Raw genomic sequence first — 21176 nt, 5'->3', positions numbered from 1 at the left:
GTCTTCTCCCTCATCCACAGCTTCACCATCGTCTCTACCCAAAAGGAAGGTACACTTCAAGCCCACCCCTCTCATGTACCCTCCCTCGACTGCAGGAGGTCTCTGTTCAGACAAATCCCTCTATGTATCTTTGCTTCTCTGGCATTGTTTTTTTATAGCAAGTCTGGTCCTGACTGCCCCTAAGGTCCCCAGGACTCATGATTGTAAAATCATCCTTTAAAGTCTGAGCAAGATAAGCTCCACCAACAATAGTTTCAGGTGGGGCCGGCCCCATGGTCGAGTGGTTAAGTTTGCACACTCCACTTTGGTGGCCCAGCGTTTTGCCGGTTTGGATCCTGAGCACGGACCTGGCACATTCATGGACATTCATGTGTGTGTGTGTGTGTGTGTGTGTGTGTGTGTGTGTGCGCGCGCGCTGATATAGAGAGAAAGGGGAGGGAGGGAGCGGAAACAGAGACAAAGTGGAGAGATATCGAAAATGGGTCAAAATACTAATGGGTACACCTGGATAAAGGGTATATGGTTGTTTACCATCCATGCAACTTTTCCACAAGTTTATCTTTAAATAAATACATTTTAAAAATGGACCGTTGGCTGTTGTCCCAAATTTTGCCTAACCTTTGAGATTTCTGGCTTTGATTCCCGCAGCTGCCATCGCTAGCGTACCCAGACCCCAGAAGTGTGCAATGGTGACTTTAAAACAGTTGTCGCAGGTTCTGTCCCAGGCAAGAAACCCTGGATCCTCTTTGCACATTTAAAGTGTGCTAACATTCCAACAGGGTTTCACAAAATACTGGAAAAGAGCATCCCCCCCCCAAAATTATTTTTTAAAAAATTATACATAATATAAAACAAAAACCAAAGGAAAGAACAAAATATTCAACATGTGTACAGCATGAAACCCTTAATTTCTTCCTTATCTGGTGCCACTGGGTTGTCTGTCTGCTGGGGTTTTGTGGTGTGAGTTGGTTTGCCGCCACTTCCTCTGCTCTGCTAGTCAGTTACCACTCCTGCACCGGATTTCCGTCTTCAAAAAATGTGTTGACATCTTTTGTCATATCTTCTCCCCTTCTTGTCATCCTCAAGGGCCTTATTCTTTTTAAATCCTTTGTTTTAGCAGCTTTATTGAAATATAGTTCACATACTATACATCTTACCCATTTAAAGTGTATAATTCCATGATTTTTGGTATATTCACAGATGGGTAACCATCACCACAGTCAATTTTAAAGCATTTTCATGACTTCAAAAAGAAACTTCATAACCTTTAGCTGTCATGCCCCTGTCCTCTCATCCCCCCAGCCCTAAGCAACCACTAGTCTACTTCCTCTCTCTCTAGATTTCCCTGTTCTGGACAATTTCGTATGAATGGAATCATATGAGGTTATTTGTGACTGGCCTCTTTCACTTCTGCGTAATGTTGTCAGGGTTTGTGCATATTGTAGCATTTATCAGTACTTTTTATTGCCAAGAAATATTACATTGTGTGGATATACCGTACTTTATTTACCCATTCATCAGTTGATGGACGTTTAGGTTGTTTCTGTCTTTTGACCGTTATGAATAATACTGCTATGGACATTTGTGTACAAGTTCTTGTGTGGACATATGTTTTCATTTCTCTTGAGTGTCTAGCTAGAAGTGGAATTTCTAGGTAATATGGTAATTCTGTGTTTAACTTTTGAGGAACTGCCAGACGGTTTTCCAAAACAGCTGCACCATTTTTCATACCCACCAGCAGCATAGAAGGGTTTCAGTTTCTTGGCCTTCTAACACTTGCTATTATCTAACTTTCTGATTCTAGCCATCCTGTGTGTGAAGTGCTATCTCACAGTGGTTTTGATTTGCATTTCCCTGGTGACTAATGATGTGGAGCATCTTTTCATGTAATATTTTACTTTTGGGGAAGGAGAGGAGATAAAAAAGTGTTTGATCTCCTGTGTTTAACTCATCATACAGCAGCTCGTTTTAAATGTATTACAGGAAAAAAACTTTCTTCTAAATCTTTGAAAACACTTGCATGGTGATGTGAAGTCCTTATCACATGTACAGTTTTCTCCTTCTGTGCTCTCTACGTGCTGCAGTCACTGTGTGACTGAGGGACTGCAACACCGTGCACTGCATTTGCTTAGGAAGATTCCTTTCTGCGTGGGGTGGAGGGAGGAGTTAACTCAGTGACTTTTCAGGCTTGACTACAGGGCTGAGCAGAACTGATGGCCAGAGCATCTAAAGCTCAGTGCGTTTCCTCCCCATGGCTCTGTCCATCTGTCTTGGGTCAGTGAGCTCCACAGGTAGTAAATGTCAAAGAAACATGAGAGCTGTGACATGGGCACAAAGCATACACCTGAGAGACGGACGGCAGGATGTTCCCATGGGCTTTTGCCCCTTAACCGTAGTGTAGGAGACGGGCCGTATCACACGTGCAAGATGATGACAGTGAAAGTGGGGTCAGGGGTGCATGGGAAGTTCCACGGCTCTTGTGCGTGTTTAAACATCTCTGTAATAGAAGCTTAAAATAATGAAAGAAGCTGGGTGCCTCCTAAAGAGAGGGAGGGGACGAGAGGAGACCTGGCAAGGGGGCTCAGTCCGTCAAGACGAGGGTTCAGCTCTCTCAATAAGGACATTTCAGGAAGTGTAATCACTGAGGTTAGGAAGGAAACGTCTTTTCATATAACTGGAAAGAAGGAAAGGAGGAACGGGAAAAGGTTTTTGTGAAGCTTTATTGACGGAAAGTTCCTGTCTCCTGACTTCTAGTTCCTCTGTGATCAGTGGTCCAGCACATCTACTGAGCAAATGGAGACAGCCTAAATTTGAGGAAAGTGGAGGAGATTTGAAATAAATTTGAGTGTCCCTGGAGAGAGAATGGAGTAAGGAAACAGCGACCTAAGCTCCATTTGTTTTGTTCTCATGTTAGTAAGCATGGGATAATTATTTGTGGAATGAGTGAGTAATTTCCAGCTAGTGCTGGGGCTGAATTTACTGTGGCATCGGTAGACTCCATTGTGAGATTTAATCCAATAGTGATCAATTAGATATAGGAAGGCATTTCTGGGAAAGGCAGAGAGATGGGATTTTGCCAGACAGGAAGGATTAAAAGGGATTGGATGGGGCCCATTAGTAGCGGAGCTGTTTAAATGTTGGTTACCTGACAGACCATCAAGTCTACCCCGGAGAGGGAGGAAATGTAAACAAGAGCTTCACGGACAGACAAGGAGTAAGTGGAAAAATGAATGGCCTGGAGTTGGAAAGTTAACAAGGGGCATGTGAATCAGAAGAATGAGAGACGAGGCCAAGGGGTGGAATGTCCGACTGTAATAATCTGGATGGCTGAAGTGTTCCTGGTGATAAGCTCTGGAGTGTGGCAGTAACTACACTGGAATGGAAGGAAAGGACCCTAAGATGAGATGATGCAGAAACTGAGAGGCTGGTCTTTGGCTGGTCTATCCACATCGATGGTAGAGCCCTCCATGGCCTCCTCACCTCTTCAAGTCTCCTGCCCTGGGCCCCATCCCCCTCCCAGGACCTCCACAGAATCTGCATTCTTTCTTTGACCTCAAGTTTCAGACATTGTGGGGTCAATGGCATAACTCTGGACAAGAAGATACAAGTGTGGAGTGAGAGAGGCTGTAGTGGACACCGGTTTTGTTTTTGGTTTTTGTTTTAACACCTAGCATTCACAAGTCTTTCTGGGAAAACTACCTCCAGTGCCCTCTGGGATACTCACCCCATTTGTGTAGAGTGTGTGTGTGTGTGTGTGTGTGTGTGTGTGTGTGCGCGCGCGCGCGCGCACGCGCATGCGTGTTCGGTTTTGTTACAATAGTTACCATTATACTTGTATCTTTTCTAATGTCCTCAAATTCCTTTCCCTTACTTGGAGTCTTATTTCGTTTGTCACCTATATCTTGACCCCCTCATATTACTTATAGAACAATCATTTTATTCTATTTTTCCCTTTTTCTCCTCCCTTCCATTTTTAAAATCATGTTTTTAGAAAACAAAATTGGTATTTTATTTTTCCACCCTTGTAACATCTTTATTTTACTTAGACATCTACAACTTAATGTATTTAACGCTCACCATCATAATGCTTTTTGAATTTGGCCCCAGTTGACACTCAGCCAATTTTTGAGTCCCAGTCTGTCTAAGTGGAGTTGCCTTTCCTCCAAACCCCTATTGTAAGGGTGGGTATGTGTGCAGTCCATGGTGAGACCCCCATATATCTGTAACCTGGTGCACAGTCTGGGACTCACCTCTGGTTCATGAGCTGCAGGTGTTCTGGGGGAGACCAACCATGGCTCCACCAAGGCCGTGAATATCAGAGGCGGCACTTCCATCCCGATAGGTGAACTGTACACACTAAGGGCAAGATCTTGTATATTCTTATTAAGCATAGATGGAAGGAAGGCAGAAAGATCACCTTCCCAAAGAGGGGGATGCCATGCCTGATGACCTCCCTGCAGATATTGTTTAGTATTCAAAGAACAGCCCAGTGCCTTTTTGGAATAAGGCATCAGTGTGCTGTGCAGTGCCTGGATCAGCCTCAAGGTGGTGATGCCTGGATCAGATTGAGGAGGGGGCGGGGGGAACAGGAAACAGGACAGGGTCACCATATGGATGATGAGGCATAAAGCTTTGTTCTACCAGCAAGGTCCTTCTTTCCCCTCTTCATTTTTTCTTCCCTCCTCGCTTACTCCATGTCATCTTTTCCTTACTCTCAGCTTTATTTTATCCTGGGAGGTAGGTGGCTACCTGATCAACATTGTTACTACTGGCAGCTGAGTGATGCTTTTGCTCTGCAACAAAATGTCATTGGGCAGTCTGAAGAAATACCTACAGAGGGGAACCACTTCCCCCAGGTGCCTTTCCAGTAGGGAAACCTCAATGTAAAGTTTAAAGTATTCTTCCCTAACACATTAATATGACTCACATGACAGATTCTTAAGGTGTGTCTGTGCTGTTCCTAGCCCCTCCCCCACCAGCCCAGGATCCACTGCAGCAATACCCTCCCCCACCCCCCAAATCCCATTCAGGGTTCACCCCCTGTGGGGTCCTCTGGTCACTGACCTTTAAATCATGATGAAGCCACTGTTTTTTCTTCATTGTTGTTTTATGAATTGCATACCTATTCTTGACCCTCTTCGGATAGAGAACACCTGTCTTCCCTACTCTCTGAAGGATGTAAAACATTCAGTGAGCGGAAGGTGTGGGCTGCTCTACACTTTCGTTAAGGCTAAGCGAAGAGGCAGGAGGCAGAACCCACCTCCTCAAACTTCATCAGGGAGGAAATGGGCTTTTGGGAGCACGTGATATCTCTTTGTCAACAAGAGCTGCAGAGCACTGGTGACCTTTCAGAAGCCAGAGGAAGCAATCAGTAAGAGCTGAACTCACTCCTCCTTTTCCCTAAGCACAAGCCCTGAGTTACCTGAAACCCATGCCCCCAACACAGGACACAGAAAAGACATCACTATTATTAGAGAATCATTTATTGGGGAGAATTAATATTCTCCACAAGAAGGAATTATTTTGCGGTGGGAAATTTTCCGCTCTCGAAACGCTGGAAAAGCGTTTTCTGTTGACATAGAGACGGATCCCTAAACATAGTGCCTTTAGCAGTGGTGAGAACAGCTGGAGGCCCCTGGGCCGGCTTGACGCCTGCAGCTGGAGCTTGGATGGGGCACATGCTCCCTGCGGGGCACAGATAAGGGACGCTTCTGATCCAATAGCTGATCTTTAAATGCCACGACTTTCTGAGGGTGTCCTTTCTGGTCTCTGATCCATCTAGAACATGTAGGATAATTCCGGCCAGCAAAGACAACTTCTTGGTGGCAGGACTTGGTGTTTGGCACTTTACAGGAGGGAGCCCTGTAGTTGGAAGGATGCCCCTGGACGGGCTCTGCCTGGGCCTGCTCTTCTGCCTTCTGCTCAGTTTTCACAAACTTCCTCAGGGAAGGAAGGGGCTCTTGAGGGCGGGTGACCTCTGTTGCACACCGCTGCCCCAGTTTCTCCACTGGGAACTTCCCAGGGACCGTCCTGGTCTTCTGAGCCGTGGTGGTCCCAGTAACGGTAGCTCTCCCTTTAACCAGGCCTCTGCTCTGTGCAGATGATATGGGGTTGCCCTTTTCCTGGGGATGTTCTTGCTTTTTGCCTTTTGTCCCAGGATGAAGCCATTGAAAAATGTGGTTCATCTTTTTTCTGAACAGACTTTCAGGAGGAGGCTGTGCCTTCTGTGATGAGGTCTGGGAAGACTTGCTCCCAAGCGTCTCCTCTGATGCTGTGATCTGAGTAGGGAAACTCTTTCTTGTAGGTTGGGATGTCCCCAACCCTGCATCCCCTCCACCAAGCTCTTCTTTGTTGGGGCCCGGAGGGCTCACTCTCATTGTAGCTGGTGGGAATTTCTTATCCTCGGACCTCTTTAGGTCTTTCTTAGGGACCCAAGGCTCCTGCCGCTGCTGCCTGCTGATCCCACTGTCCTCCAGATGGACACGCAGCACCTGGGAAGCTCCCATGTCCCCACTGGAGACACCGTCGGCATGAGTCGCTGAGGCCTTGTAAGTCAAGCTCTCTGAGGCAGGGGACCTGTCAGTGTGTTGGCCTTGGACCTGGCTCTGATTCCTCTTCTCCAGTTTCGACTTTAATTCCCCAAACAGATGTTCCTTAAGATCCGATGACTTTGGATCTTGGGGAACTTGTCTTTTTGGTGCAGGGCTTTCAATGGTCCCAGTAATTTCTATTTTACTGTGATTCTCACGTATCATTTGGGAGCTTCCTGGCTTGCTGGTTGTCAACACATTACCAGTTTTTGACTGCAGAGCGTTGAGCTCCTTGGCCCTGAATATGTCCCTGGCCGTGTTGTGCACGGAAAAGTGTTCCGACTTCATCTTTTTGTCCTGTCGCCCTTCTCTTCTATCACTGGAACTCACTCTCTCATCCTTTGTCTCATGTTTGGCACCAGCTTGCCTTGCAGGCAGCTCTGGGGGGCATCTGTTGCCTAGCTGAGTAAATTTCTGACTCGCTTTGCCTGTGATGCCCCATGTGACGGGCAGATGAGTCTGCCTGGCACCCTTACTCCTCTGAACAACCTCTGCAATCTCTTGGTTGATACCAGAGGGTGATTGTCTCGGCACCCCTTGTCCTTCCCTGCCCATAGGTGAAGTAGCAGGGCAAAGACGATCCAGGACCAGGGCTGAATTTGTTGTTTCCGCTTTTTCTTGAAGAACAGATTTAGAGCTTCCTCTATGGGGCTCGAAGCCCTCGGATTTGGAGTCGACTTCCAAAGTTGGGTTATTTGAGGGGGGACAGTAGAAATAGGGCAAGGACTGGGATGCAGCATCTTCCAATTTAAACACCTGTATGGATTCAAGGACCCTGCAGGGCAGGCCCCACTCCATCCTCATACGGAAACTTTTAATATGGGTTTCCATCATCTGTTGTGCACTGGAATCAATGAAGCAAAGCTCCTGGAAGGTATTCAGGGAGGATTCCCCACCCACTGAAGGTGGCAAACTCCTCTGTGTTATTTGGGTGCGGGATTTGTCAGAAAGCAGCAATGTCTGCTTGCTAGCATGCCATGAACTGCACACAGTCCCAGGGAGCCGAGCCTCACTGATTTCCTCAAACTTCTTGCTCAAATGTGCTTTCAGGACATTTTCAAGTTGTTTCTGATCTAGACTTTCCTCCAAGGCCCTTGAAGTTTTCCCTGACAGACTTGCCATGTGACTATTTAGGTCTTTCTCAGAGTCATATGCCGGATCCTTATCTGAAGAGCTCTCTGGGTCACTCAACAGATGAGCTTTTGGGCCGTTCTCTGGGCTATGCCCCTGATCCTTCCCCATCTCCTTCTCTACCTGAAGCAGTTCTGAACCCCTCTCATGGAAGCTTTTGGATTGGCTCAATCCAACATTTAGATCTTTGTTCACCGAGATCCGTGAGAGTCCACGATTGCTTTCTGACTTAGCTATCTCTGAGAAATCTCTTGGAGGCATCATCAGTGACAGACACTCACAGATCCTGCGGGGCAGGCCCCACTGGTGTTGGATGAGCCTCTTTCGAAGGTGATGTTCCAGTTTCTTCCTCAGCTCATCACTGAGAGGAAACTCTACGGGAAGGGTGGAGATGGAGGCATGGGCCTGGGAGGCCTGATGGTAAGGAAAGTTGGGAGCTGAAGAACAAAATTCTTCCTGAGATCTTTGGACTACAGAGGGGGAACCCCACAAACTTTCCTGTTGCTTCTGCAACACTTTCCATTCCAGTTGTTGAATTTCAGATGAGGTGAGAGACTCTGATTCATCCTGGGGTCTATGGTAACACACTCCACAGATCCTTATCTGGGGTAGAGGACCAGATGGTAGGATTGGGAGTGGGGATTTAAGGTGGGCCTGGGACTTGACCTGAGTGAGAGGTAGGGGCTGGGATTGGGGCAGGGTTTGAGGCAAGGGTTGGGGCTGGATCTCAGGCAAGGATGGAGGTGGGCGATGGAGAGGTACTGGGGATTCTTGGCTCATGGAGGCATTTGAGATGGTATTGAAAAGGAAGATTGTGGTGCAGTCACTTGAGTCACGGATAGCAGAGGGCAAGGACTCGCTGTGCAGAGATGGGAGACCCCAGAAGAGCTGCATACATTTTTCCTGTAAATGGTCCTCCAAGATTTTAGGATATGGGGGCTGCTCACGCATGTGCAGCTCCTTTGGTCTGCCTGCACTGCTCCAGAAAGGAAGGGAGAATGCTGAGTCACACTCATCAGCATTTGACTCTGACATTTTCCCCGAAGGATCTAGTTGGTGGCCTGGCCTAAGCTTTTTTGGAAAAGAGCCCTTCTCCTTCTCCTTTTCCTTCCACATCAGGAAATCACTCCTCTTTCGGACTTGTCTCTCCAGGAGTGACAGGACATGAGGGCTGAGAAATGAGAGGTTACCAGGCTCTATAAGGTTAGCTGTAGGGTGTCTCTCCAGAGAGGACTCTGAAGAATGGAGGGCAAGAAACTCTCGATTAAAATCACGTGGTGCCAAGGTGGAAGGTGCTAAGAACAAGTCTTTGGCACAAGCTTGCCACCAGGATAATTCTGAAATTGACAGGCTTGAATGGTCAGTGCCTCTGATTGTTGGGACATAAGTGGACAACCCACCAGGGCTATCTGGAGATGAGTTCTCTGGAACAGACTTCAATAAAATGGAAACCGATTTAGATTGAGTCACAGTTAAAGGGTGGTCTGTCGGTGGTGAGACAGACAGGCTTGGTGGTCCGTGATGACAAGCCAGTGAGTCACTGGGATTCATTATCTGGGACAAATTTGGTAAGGGGTTAATATCTTGGGAAAGGGTGCGGTCAAGAGAGAAGATCGTATTCAGAGACAGAGTGGCCTCTGGTTGGAGAATAGGATCCATTGCCTGGGTGTCATGTGGTGGGAGAGGGGGAAGGGCAAGGGGTTGGGGTGGGGAATGGTCTGCTGGGAATTTGGACTCCAAGGGAGGAAAAGGCTCTGGTGGCATAGAGTGACCCGGTGGTGAGGGTGAAAGAAAGTCAGCTAAGGGTGTCATTGGGTTAGGTGAGAGGACGGAGGGGGGCGGTGGGGAAGGGTCAGGTGGAGGGGATGGTGTTAGGTCTCCTGGAGGGATTTCTGAGAAGGCAGAGGACAGAGTGAATGATGACTCAGTCCCAGAAGCTGTGGAAGCCATAGAGGACACAGAGGCAGTATCATCTTCCAGGTCCTCCAGGAACAGCAGCCGATTGATCTCAGCAGTTGTGCTATTACACACCTCACAGGAGGGGTCTGGGCATAATAGTTGACGAATGCGGGTGGTATCGAGAGGCCGGCCTAGGGGCCTGCGGGAGACAGGAAGTAGAAAACTGTAGCCAGGACCAGAACAAGGAAAGGAGGACCTGCTGGCCTGTCAGGGGAGGGGCCACCTGAAGCCTGCTGCCCCTTCACAATGCCCCACATCTATGACTTCACCATACACTCAGCAGCCCTCACCCCAAGGCCTTCATTCACATACCCGTTCCTATGGCAAACCCCTCCCATGACTACTGCAGGCTGTACTGAATCCCTGGAATTGCAGAGAACATGTTAAAGAAGGATCAGGAAAGAAAAGACTAGTCACCTTTTCAGAATAGAAATTAGCCTCCTTTTCTCCTCTGTTTCCCTCTGGTAGTTTCTCCAACCTGGGAAACCAGAAGAGTGAATTACATGTAATAAAGGTAGAAGCATAGGTGTTACACGGGAGTCCCTTTATGGGAGACCCTTGGGATATTAACGGGATATTAACTCTGAAAGCCCCAAGAATCAGTAGATGTGGTCAAACGGTCAATGATAATATTAATAAGGTTCACATGTGTTTGTTGCTTCATTTATAAAGTACTGTCACATACATTATCCCATGGGATGTTCAAAACCACCATGTGAGGAACATAGGTCAATGGTTACCTCAAAGAGGAGTCTGATCATCCAGGAAGTCAACGTAGTTTCACAAGGTCAGGAGACAGAAGTTCTGACTCTTGACATCTCCCACGGCAACCCACTGGGCAACACCCATTGTCCAGGCCCATCACTGCTTCATGCCCAGAGCTGGGCAGAGCAGGAATCTGAGAAATGTCTCGGGTTCTGACTACCTTCCCATGAGCCTTTCCTCTGAGGCCTCTATTTTCTGAGAGGGACTCTATCTAGCGACTGATCCTCAGAGACCATGGACCTGGGACCTCATGGAGAGGACAGGAAGGGTCACCCTTGGAGAGCTCAGGTGGGATAGGTGGAACCTTACCACTTGATGTTCCACCTTTTCTTCTCCTCTTGGCTCTGCCCTGACGCTGAGAACAAAAAGAAAAGAATGAGGAGTGAGGACTTAGTTGGCTTGCTCCTCTCTCTAGGAAATTCAGATATTCATCCAAGATTAATGTCACTCTCTATTTTTATTACTAGCACTTTGTGTTCTTTCCCTTTCTGAATTTCTAAAGGTGATAACATACTTTCAATTTTTCCTTCTTTGAAAAACTCGGAGGATTTTTGGCTAGAGTCCACACTTGATCTTCTCAGTCAGAAGTCCTCTGCTCAAGGAGGGCATAGACTCTGAGGCCCACAGTCACATCTGTGCTTCCTCAGATAGGCCCCTGTATCCTGGGACAGAGCTCACACTCCAGTGTCTGCTCAGAGGCTCAGCCCTGCTCTCCTGATCTGCCCAATACAAAGGACGGTTTGGTCGAATGACGCCCGTCATGGGAATGTGACTCGTGATCCAGTGTTGGGAACAGTGTTCTCCTACACAGATCCCAAACTCTCTAAATAACCTAATGCAGGGCCGTGAAATCACTGATGGGATTTTATCCGGGAATCCTCCACCACACCCAGATGGTCTGTGAGTTTTAAATGGGAAACAGTCCCAGCTGAACCCCTAGTCCTGCCTGGCCTATTCCCCTAGGAGGATGATGTTCTATCCTCTATTCAGACTTGCCATCTTAGGAGTCTCTCTGGACCAACTCATTTAAAAATGTGGGACTAGAAATGGAAACAACAATAAAAAATCCCTGTTGGTGGCTTGCCCAGGGATCCTTACCTTTTGGTAGATTTTGGTTTTCCACAAGGTTGGTAAAGATGGAATCCCCACCAGGAAGCACAGGAACAGAAGAAGCAACCACAACCCACACACGATGGTGAGGTTGCGGTCACTATCTAAGAATGTTGAGCAGATGCTCAAAAACAACTCAATATGGCTATTCAGAAATGAGAGAACATTCCATTGACTGAACTCCATTTTCTGAATCGCAAGGCTGCCTGAGGCAACTGAGCTCTGAGAGTGTCCGCACTTGCTTATAATCCCAGGCCTGCATCACAGAGCACTGAAGAGTCACAAAGGGTTTCAGAGGGTGGGGGAGGGGACATGAAGAGGGTGTGCCCATGGCCCCTTCCCCCCACCAGCCCAGCTGATCTCTCCATCCATCCTGGGCCCTCCAGGTCCCTCTGCCCTACCCTGCCATCCTATTTTCCAACTCTGTCCGTTCATGAAATCATACAATTACATTAATGAAATTTTCTGCCTGTTCCACCTGTACTCCAGATATTACCTGGGCCCCCTTTACTGTTTGGAGAGCTTGACTTTGGTTTCACCAATTCCACTGCCTCGAAAGTCTGAAATGCTCCCTGGAATTTTTGCTTGTACCCAGACATTTACACTCAGAATCATATATGTCCTCAAATCCATCTTTCCTTTAGAATGTTTTTGCCTTACATGAACCCTGATATAGAACTTAAAGTTCTTCTTTACTCATTTGGTTTTGTGAATGTTGAATAACAAATTTTAGTTTTTTGCTTCAGTCAGCCTTTACCATTCTCAGCCAGTGGGGCTGACTCAAATAACTGAAATGAGTAATTCATTATTCAACATTCACTAGACTAAAATCAGTACAGGTGTACCTCACTTAATGAAAGGGAAATGTTTAGAGAAATGCATCATTAGGCAATTTCATTGCTGTGTGAACATCACACAGTGTACTTACACAAACCTAAGTGGTAGAGCCTACTACACACCTAGGCTATGTGGTGCTACCCGTATGGGACCACTGTCATATATGTGGTCCATCAGTGACCGAAACATCGTTAATATTGTTACGTGGTGCGTGACTGTGGTGGATGACAATGACAAAATGGAATACCATTTTCAAGGCTTCTAAAATGGAGCTGGGAGGCCATTAAGGAAGTGGGGCTTATGCTTGTACACCACATCCACCACCAGATGTTAACTGAACTTTTGAGCTTTACCTGACAGCAGAGGTCACATCTTGAAGTGTTTCCTCATTCCAAGAAGGGACAGTCTGCCTAGGACCAACTATGTTCTGGCAAGTCAGCTCACCCCATGCCAGAACCAGTCAGTAACTGTTCACTGTAGACCTTTGTAAGCCTGTGTCCTTTCCTTTTATCTACCCCTGCCTCCTTTGTCTTCCTAGGAGCACATTTGAGCTTCTACTCGAATCTACATCTCCTGAATTGCAATTCTTGAGACCCCAAATAAACTTTTTGGTTCTTTTGCAGTTTATGCCTCTTATTTGCTGACTTTATATGGTGACAGAAGTGGGATCCCTAGCTACTGACCTTCAATTCTGGTGCCACTTCACAGACACAAGCAAGGTGCCTGCAAAGAATCTTTTGTGCTCTGCTGTCTCCTCCTGGTGGCTCTGGTTCCTGGTGGTAAGTCCTCCTGGGCCTGGACCTCCCATTTTTGGTAGAGGTCCAGACTCTTTCTGTAGGCGTCCTTTGATACTGGTTCTGGCCATCCTTCCGTTGTCAGCTTTGTCAGAAACTTCTGTTTCTTTCACTCCTTTTTTGGGCCTTTGATCCTTTGGTAAGTTCATACAAATGAGAAATCCATTTTCTAAGAGGACCACCAAAGAACAGCCCCACTCTGGGACTCCTGCTGGTTTTGTCTTTAAAGAATACAGACCTTCTACATGTAGATTTTTGTCCCACTGGGCTCAGATTACTCAGGGTGATTTAAGGCTTCACTGGCCTAAATGGGGCTCCTTTGAAATTCCTAAATTGGTTTATCTGTGCACTCAATTGGAAAAAGCCTATCAAACCAAACAAATAAAATGGGAAACTTTTTAACATTGGTATCTTGAGGCCTCTAAATGAAACACTGAAAAGGACACTTCCTTGCAAGCCATAACAATGTCATAACTAAGAATTTCAAGTGATTAAATGTAAATGCCATCGATAAAAGAATATTAACTCCTCCTGTATTTGTCAGGGTTCTCTGGAGAACCAAGGAGATTATCTATATATATATAATATATATTAATAGTGATATATAATAGAATATATAATCCATTGTATCTATATTTAAATTCATTTATTTAGTTCTATAAATTACATATATACACATAAAATTTATATATAAAAGAAACTTTGGCCTCGCCCCTAACTGCCTAAAAGAATTTAAGACAGAAGGCCTGTTCCAGGAAGGAGCTGTCAACGTAGGGAACTCTAGATGTGGTAGAGAAGAAGGTACCTAGCCGGGCCCATTTTACACAAGTTCTCTCTCATTTGTTTAGAGATGGCCCAGCAAACATTTGGTTTTCTGTCTCCTTGTGAATTGGCTTCCTCCTCTTTGAAGTCCCAAACCATGACCCCCAACCCCGCGCCTTTGTAAAATATCTAAACCCTAACCATAGACCTGGCAGACACGCTGTAGACTGAGCAGCAGCATGAAGACCAGGGTCAACCTGATGACATTGTGGGTGGGACTACTGGCTGCTTGTCCACATCCTTGTCCTGGGTGCCCAGGAAGGCAGTCACGCAGCAACTTTTGCAGTGAGGTGTGGCGTGTGACTATGTTTCAGCCAATGCAATGGGAGTGGAAGTGGTGTGTGCCATTTCCAGGTTGGAACTTTTGAAAGCAGGTGTGTCTTCTCCATGTTCCTTCTTTCTCCTTGTGCAGATTGGTTGCAGACGACGATACAGGCATCAGGAATGGCAGAGCCAAGAGACGGGAATTCATGGGTGACTGACACACCCTGTGGAAGAGAACCACCTGCCCAACGCGAAACCCACCTTGGCCTGTAAGGTAATCACACATAAATTTCTACTCTCTCGTTATTCTTTTTCGGGATCTGCTTGTTATTTTCTTAACTATTATGGAAATATTTCAAATATGCAGAAGAGTACATAGTATGACCTCTATCTCCGGCCCCAATACCCAGAAAGAACAGACGTTCAATTCTGCCCTATTTGCTTCCGATGTTGCATTCATTTGCTGGGGCTGCCATGACAAAATACCACACGTAGGGTGGCTTAAACAATAGAAATTTATTTTCTCACGGTTCTGGAGGCTGAAGTTCAAGATCAAGGCATTGGCCGGTATAGTCTCTTCTGAGGCCTCTCTCCCCGGCCGCTTCTCCCTGTGTCCTCACACGGTCTTCCCTCTGTGTGTGTCTGAGTTCTAATCTTCTCTTCTTATGTGAGTATCAGTCACATTGGATTGGAGCCTACCCATGTGACCTCACTTTACCTTAATTACCTCTTTAGAGGCCCTCTCTCCAAATACAGCCCTATTTTGAGGTCCTGGAGTTAGGACTTCAACATATGAATTTTCAGGGACATGATTCAGCCCACAACGATATCTCTGTTTTTAAGAAGCAAAATGTTGCTGTCACACCTAAAATTCACATTTCCATCCCGTTCTCCTCCCTCCCTCATCATAGGTATCAATATCCTAAAATTAATTACATTCTTTATGATTCCAAGAATATCCATGTGCATGGCTCCATTAACAAAAGATTACATTTTTATGCATAGTCAAGACATACATGTGTATGTCTCCGTTAACAAATTCTTACATTGTTATGCACTTAAAAAATGTACAGGAACAGCATCACACTGCACATGTCCTTCTTTGATTGGCTTTGGGCTATAAATGGGGAAGGAAAAACAGCAGCCGAGGGTAAGAGAATAAATAAACGGCTTATGCATAAAAACCCAAAAGGACAGATTTCCAAGAGCATCCAGGTTGGTGACCATGTGCAGGTTCTGGGAGAGTGGTTACCTGGAGAGGGCGTGGAAGCTCACTGCCCTTTCCCCATGCCTTGCCCTGTGCGTCTGTTCCATCGAGCTATTCCCGAGTCATATCCTTTTCTAATAAACAGGTAATCTAGTAAGTAAGAGGTTTCTCTGAGTTCTGTGAGCCGCCCTAGCAAATTCGTCGAACCGGAGTAGAGAGTCTTGAGAACCTCTTACTGACAGCCAGTTGTTCAGAAGCATAGGTGACAGCCTAGACTTGCTCTTGGCACCCGCAGTGGGGGCAGTCTTGTGGGGCTGAACCCTTAACCTGTGGGATGTGATGCTGTCTCTGGGTACATAGTGTCAGAATCGAGTTGAATTGTAGGACACCCAGCTGGTGTCCCAAGAATTGCTTGTTGCTGTGGGGGACTCCCCTGACCCCCAACCCCACACACATTGGAATTGGTACCAGAACCTAGGAACAAACTGTGAAAGATAAGCATCTTAGCTTGGGTTCCCATAACAAAATGCCATAGCGTGGGTGACTTAAACAACAGAAATTTATTTTCTCACCATTCTGGGGGCTGGAAGCCTGAGAGCAGGATGCCAGCATGGTCAGGTTCTGGCGAGGGCTCTCTCCTCAGCTTGCATAAGGTCCCCTTCTCACTGAGTCCTCAGATGGCGGGGTGTGTGTATGCGGGTGAAGAAACAGAAAGAGAGATCTCTTCCACTTCTGATGAGGCCACAGTCCTATCTGATTTAGGTTCCACCATTATGACTTCATTTTCACCATAATTACTTCCTAAAGACCTTGTGTCTGGACATGGTCACAAGGGGGGTCAGGGCTTCCATATATGAATGGTGGGGAGAGAGAATTCAGTCCATAGCAATAAATAAAGAGCAAATAAATAGAAACAAAGGTTTGGCATTTCTCTTTCTCATTTCCTTTCTTCCTGACTTTACTGTCTTGCTCTTTGTCTAGCTTCTTGAACAAGCAGCTCATTGGTTTCTAATTTTTCTTTTTAGATACGTATGTTGAAGGTATCTTTCTTCTAAGTATTGTTTAATTCCATCCACCAGATTTTGTCATGTAGTGCTTTCAGCTATAAATATTTCCTGAGTTCCATATGAGATCCCTTTCAATGCAAGGTTCTATAAGTTCCCAGCCATTAATATTATTTTCTCATCTGTCGCTCCTTTTACAAGTATGTAATGTTCCTCCTTGTCACCATGTTGGTTTTGTCTGGAGCTTTACCTCCAGATTTCTATAGATATACTTTTTTATTGACAGGTAAAGGACAAAATGAGGAAATATTTTTGCTAGATATAAGCATGGTATCTGTCTACACTCCTGGGACAGTGTAGACTTCTAATCTGTCACTTATCCACCTTTGTGAAAAGGAATTCTAATATTGGCTCACTGAAGTCATTTTGGTCAACAGCACAGGAAATCGGTAATATGTATGTGTGGGGACCTGGAAATGGCCACCCCAAGATATGTCTCTTTGGCATCAGGATTATTTGAGGCTGATTGCTTTTGATAAACTGGGACAGGGAAGGAGGAATGGAACTTGCCCTTTGTTAGGGCACATTTACATTTGTAAGGTAAATCTCTATCTGTAAAAGTTGCCTCCCTCTCTGTACCAGGAAGAAGAAAGGAGATGACCTTCTCTCTAAAAACTCTTAATCAATACCAAAGGCAAGGACTTAAATCTGCATTTTATTGTGCTAGTCTGGTAACCTCCTGTAACTGACTTTCCTCCCCCTCCCAACGTTGGCATTTCTTAAGGATTAAGCATCTTTCCTTAGGCTAGGAACTGATTGCTGAGCTCACCTGTGACCGCCCAGCTCCAGACAATCGACTTGAGTCCTGCCATGCCCACTGAGATAGCAGACCCACTACCTGCTGTGTCCATCAAGTGCCGACAGGGCAATCTTGTGACTATTGTGGGAGGGACATTTCAATCACATGTGAAACACCCCATTTGGCGGTATATAACCACTATGTGCACCCCACTTCTTTGGTGCCCTTTCTTCCTTTGGGAAGAAAGGCACCGGGCCACGGTTCCTCATAAAGCTTTGTTTAATTTTCTCTTGCTTTTCTGTCTCATGTGAATTTAATTCGTTCTCCAGCCAGACGAACCCACACTTGGGAAGAGGAAATGTCTTCCTCCCCTACATATGTTTTCATCAGTCAGATAGTCCATGTTGTGCTGTATTCACAACAAACTCCTAAGTCTCAGCTAAAAGTGACCAAGGTTTATTTCTTGAACATGCTCCATGTCATCAGGGGCTGGCTCTGTATTATCCTTGCTCAGTCTGGAGGATTGAGTAGATGGCAGCTAAAAGATGCTCGATCCAACTTCTTGCACAACTGCCAGGCAGGAAAAACACACTCCTACTGTTTGCCAAAGGTTTGTCTGGAAGAGACAGCCTCATTTTTGCTCAAGTTTCATTTGCCAAAGGCTCACAAAGTCACATTTGACTTTAAGGGGCCAAGAAGATACATCCCTTCTGTGTGCCAGAGAAGAGCCGACACTATTTGGTGAACGGCAGTAATAATAACTATACGCTGTGCTCTATTGTGTCTTCCAAAGCATATTTTTGCTTTTTGTTTGTTGATTTTTTCAAAAATTCCCTTCAGTTATGTGAGTTACCGTAAGTCCTTCTAGTCAATTTCTTTAATAAGAAAACTGAAGTTAGCCAGAGTTAGCTTCTTTTGCTTAAACAAAAAAACTGATCTAATGCATTAGACTTTGCGTTATAAATGTTACTGAGCAGCTTAGGAAAATGAACTTCAGTTTACACCTTGGGCTGGTTTTCAAGAAAGGGTACACACCGATTTTTGAAGGATAAGGTTTTAATAGGAAAAGAAGCAGGGCATGGCATGAGCCAATATTTAGATCCGAATAATTATTGGTGACTGCAGCATGTCAGGCAGGGAGCCAACTGTTTTTGCATATGCTCTCTAAGTCAATTTTAATTCTTTATAAGAACAATATGAGGTGAATCTTAATATTCATCACTTATATATGCAGAAACTGAGGGTCAGGGAGGTGAAATGACCTGTGCAAAAGTCACTTAACTAGCAAATGATGGCTTTGTTTCAAGTCCATCATCTGATCAGGCAGAGGTAAAAGAGAAGAATGCAATGTGTGTTTTTGGGTAGTGGGTACTGTTCGGTTTGGCAGGACTGTGGGATACATGAAAGGCGGAGGGGCCCTTGAGTGCTAAGGCAGAGAGTTGGAGTCTATCAGGTAGGCAGTGAGAGGAAGGTTTCCACATCAGAGAGGGCACTGGTGGAGCCATGCCTCAGAAACATTGATCTGCTATTGTCCTCTACGATGAAGAGAAATGAGGCACGCTGGAGGCTTGGAGACCAGTTGGAGGAGCATTGTAAAAACTCACATAGGCCTGAATGGGCATGGGTGTTGGCAATGGAAAAAGAAAAAAGTATTCTATCGAGTCTCCAGACACCCAGGGAATTGCTGAACGAAGTCTGAGTTCTCCCTATGTAGATAGCTCATACTTTTCATTATAGGTTTCTCAAGAACTTGCTCCCAGAAAAACCTGGATGGAGAACAAAACAGGTAAGTGCCCAAGTGAGAAATCTACAAAGCTCCTCTCCCCCAAAATCACCTCTTCCCCATCTGGCATGTCTGGTTCTGGCATGTCTTGCAGGTGGTCAGTCATGTCCATCACCTGGTTTCGGTGTGTGCGACACCTGTATCTGGTGTATCCGGCAGGTGGTTCTCACAAGACTTGTAGGTGGTTCAGACGTGTCCAGAAGGTGGTTCTGGTGTGTCGGGCATCTGGTTACAGTGTGCCTGGCATGTGGTTCAGGATTCTCCATCTAGTGGTTCAGGCTGGTCTAACAGGTGGTTCAGGTGTGTCCAGCCGCTGTTTCAGCTGTTTCTGGAACCTGGTTCTGGCCTGTGCTGGACCTGTTTCTGATGTATCCATCATATGGATCTGGCATGTCCAGCACAGTGTTTGGGCGTGTTCAGCAGGTGGCTTCAGCGTACTGGGCGCCTGGTTCCATCGTATCTGACCATTGGTTCTGTGGTGTCTGGCAGGTAGTTCCTGTGTGTCTGGCATATGGTTCCAGTATGTTCTGAAGGTGGTTCCAGCGTGTCCGACTGGTGGCTACCATGTGTCCGGAACCTGATTCCTTCGTGTGTGGTTGGTGCATTCAGTGTGTCCAGGTGTTGGTTCTGGCGTGTTTGACAGTTGGTTTCCGCATGCCTGGCGGGGGATTCCAGGCTGTCTGGCAGGTTGCTCTGGCCGTTTCTGGAAATTGGTTCTGGCATATCCAGGACCTGGTTCCGGTTTATCCAGCAGGTGATTTTGGCATGTCCGGCAGGTTGTGCTGGCGTGTTAGGCTGGTGGTTCCGGCTTGTCTGGCAGGTGTTTGTGGCATGGCCAGCACCTGGTTCTGCCGTATTCGGGAGGTGGTTTCAGTGTATCTGGCACATGGTCTCGGCATATCCAACAGGTGGTTGCGAAGTGTGTGACAGGTGGTTCCTGTGTGTCTGGCATGTGGTTCTGGTACGTTCGGAAGATGGTTCCAGCATGTCCTTTGGGTGCTTCTGGCATGTCTGCAAGGTGGTTCTGGCGTGTCAGTGTCATGGTTCCAGTGTGTCCGGCGGGTGGTTCCAGGTGGTTCTGGCGTGTCTGGTGGGTGCTTCTGGTGTGTATGGCGGGTCATTCAGGCATGTCTGTATGGTGGTTCCAGGTGTGCGGCAGGTGCTTCTGGCATGTCTGTTGGCTTTTTCCGGTTTCTAAGGGGCCTGGTTCCAGGTTATCCGGCAGGTGATTTTGGCTTGTCCAGAAGGTGGTTCCGGCGAGTGAAGCAGGTGGTTCAGGCGTGTCCAGCAGGTGGTTCATGTCTGTCAGTGATGTGGTTCCGGCATTTCCAGCACATGGTTCTGGCACTCTGAGAGATGGTTCTTTCATGCCCGTCATGTGATTCTGGAGCGTCCATCAAGTGGTTCTTGTGTATCCGGCAGGTGATTTTGGCGTTAGAGTCAGATGGTTCTGGTGTGTCCTGCAGGTGCTTCTGGCACGTTGTGGACCTGATTCTCACATCTGCGGTGGGTGGTTCCACCGTTTCCAGATGATGCTTCTGAAGTGTCCAACAGTTGGTTCCAGCATTTAAGGCAGGTGGGTCACACAAGTCCCGCCCGAATCATTCGGCCGAGGCACGAAAGATTGTCCTTCCACATGCTTAGGAGGAGAGAGACAATAGGATTTTAACCAACCACTCTTTGGAAGTTAAGAAAAACTTGCTTCCCACAGTGCTCTTACAGCATACTGGCAACCTCTCATGCCGCCCTTGTGCATGGGTGGAGAGAGTGTTCACAAAGCAGCTATGGAAGAAAGGCCAAGTTTGCTCAGCAGAGTCCTACATTGCCCTAAAATTGCAAGGCACAAAACACTGCCTCCAACCCTCAAGGGGAGATGAGCAATAATCCATCTTGCTTCCAGCTCTTTGGGAAGCTGAGAAAGAACTCACTTGCCACACTGTTCTTATAGTGTACCTTGAACATCTCATACAAAGGCACCTGAAATGCTGTTTATTTGGAGCCCTTAACTCATTGCTTTAGAACTTCTGCTTTTGGGGCATTTCCATCTTGCCAGCCCGGCTCAGACAAAATGCCTACATCTTCTCCTTAAGCAAGGAGGCTGAGGCCCGAAT

At 46.5% G+C, this 21176-nt stretch overlaps 1 protein-coding gene and 1 long non-coding RNA gene across 38 annotated transcripts in view; one reads left to right on the top strand and one right to left on the bottom strand.

Moving 5' to 3' along the window:
- LOC138918311 (ral guanine nucleotide dissociation stimulator-like) overlaps positions 1-21176 on the top strand; it is a 166743-nt gene that overhangs the window by 118860 nt on the left and 26707 nt on the right. For 28 of the 37 annotated variants that reach the window (XR_011427517.1, XR_011427521.1, XR_011427518.1 and 25 more), the window contains 3 exons: positions 13016-13171; positions 14421-14546; positions 19020-19068. The gene's annotated coding sequence lies outside the window, so the exon portion shown is untranslated. The remainder of the gene's footprint in view (positions 1-13015; positions 13172-14420; positions 14547-19019; positions 19069-21176) is intronic. The other 9 variants (XM_070239332.1, XM_070239330.1, XM_070239333.1 and 6 more) reach the window with 1 other exon arrangement.
- LOC138918314 (uncharacterized) lies at positions 9164-11772 on the bottom strand. Its single transcript, XR_011427524.1, has 4 exons — positions 11544-11772; positions 10755-10800; positions 10098-10158; positions 9164-9819 (listed from the first exon to the last, which is right to left on the bottom strand). It is a non-coding gene; the product is annotated as an uncharacterized lncRNA (long non-coding RNA).

Source organism: Equus caballus, chromosome 17, assembly GCF_041296265.1.
Source record: "Equus caballus isolate H_3958 breed thoroughbred chromosome 17, TB-T2T, whole genome shotgun sequence".
Lineage (NCBI taxonomy): Eukaryota > Metazoa > Chordata > Mammalia > Perissodactyla > Equidae > Equus > Equus caballus.
This window is presented reverse-complemented; position numbering and strand designations above follow the sequence as displayed.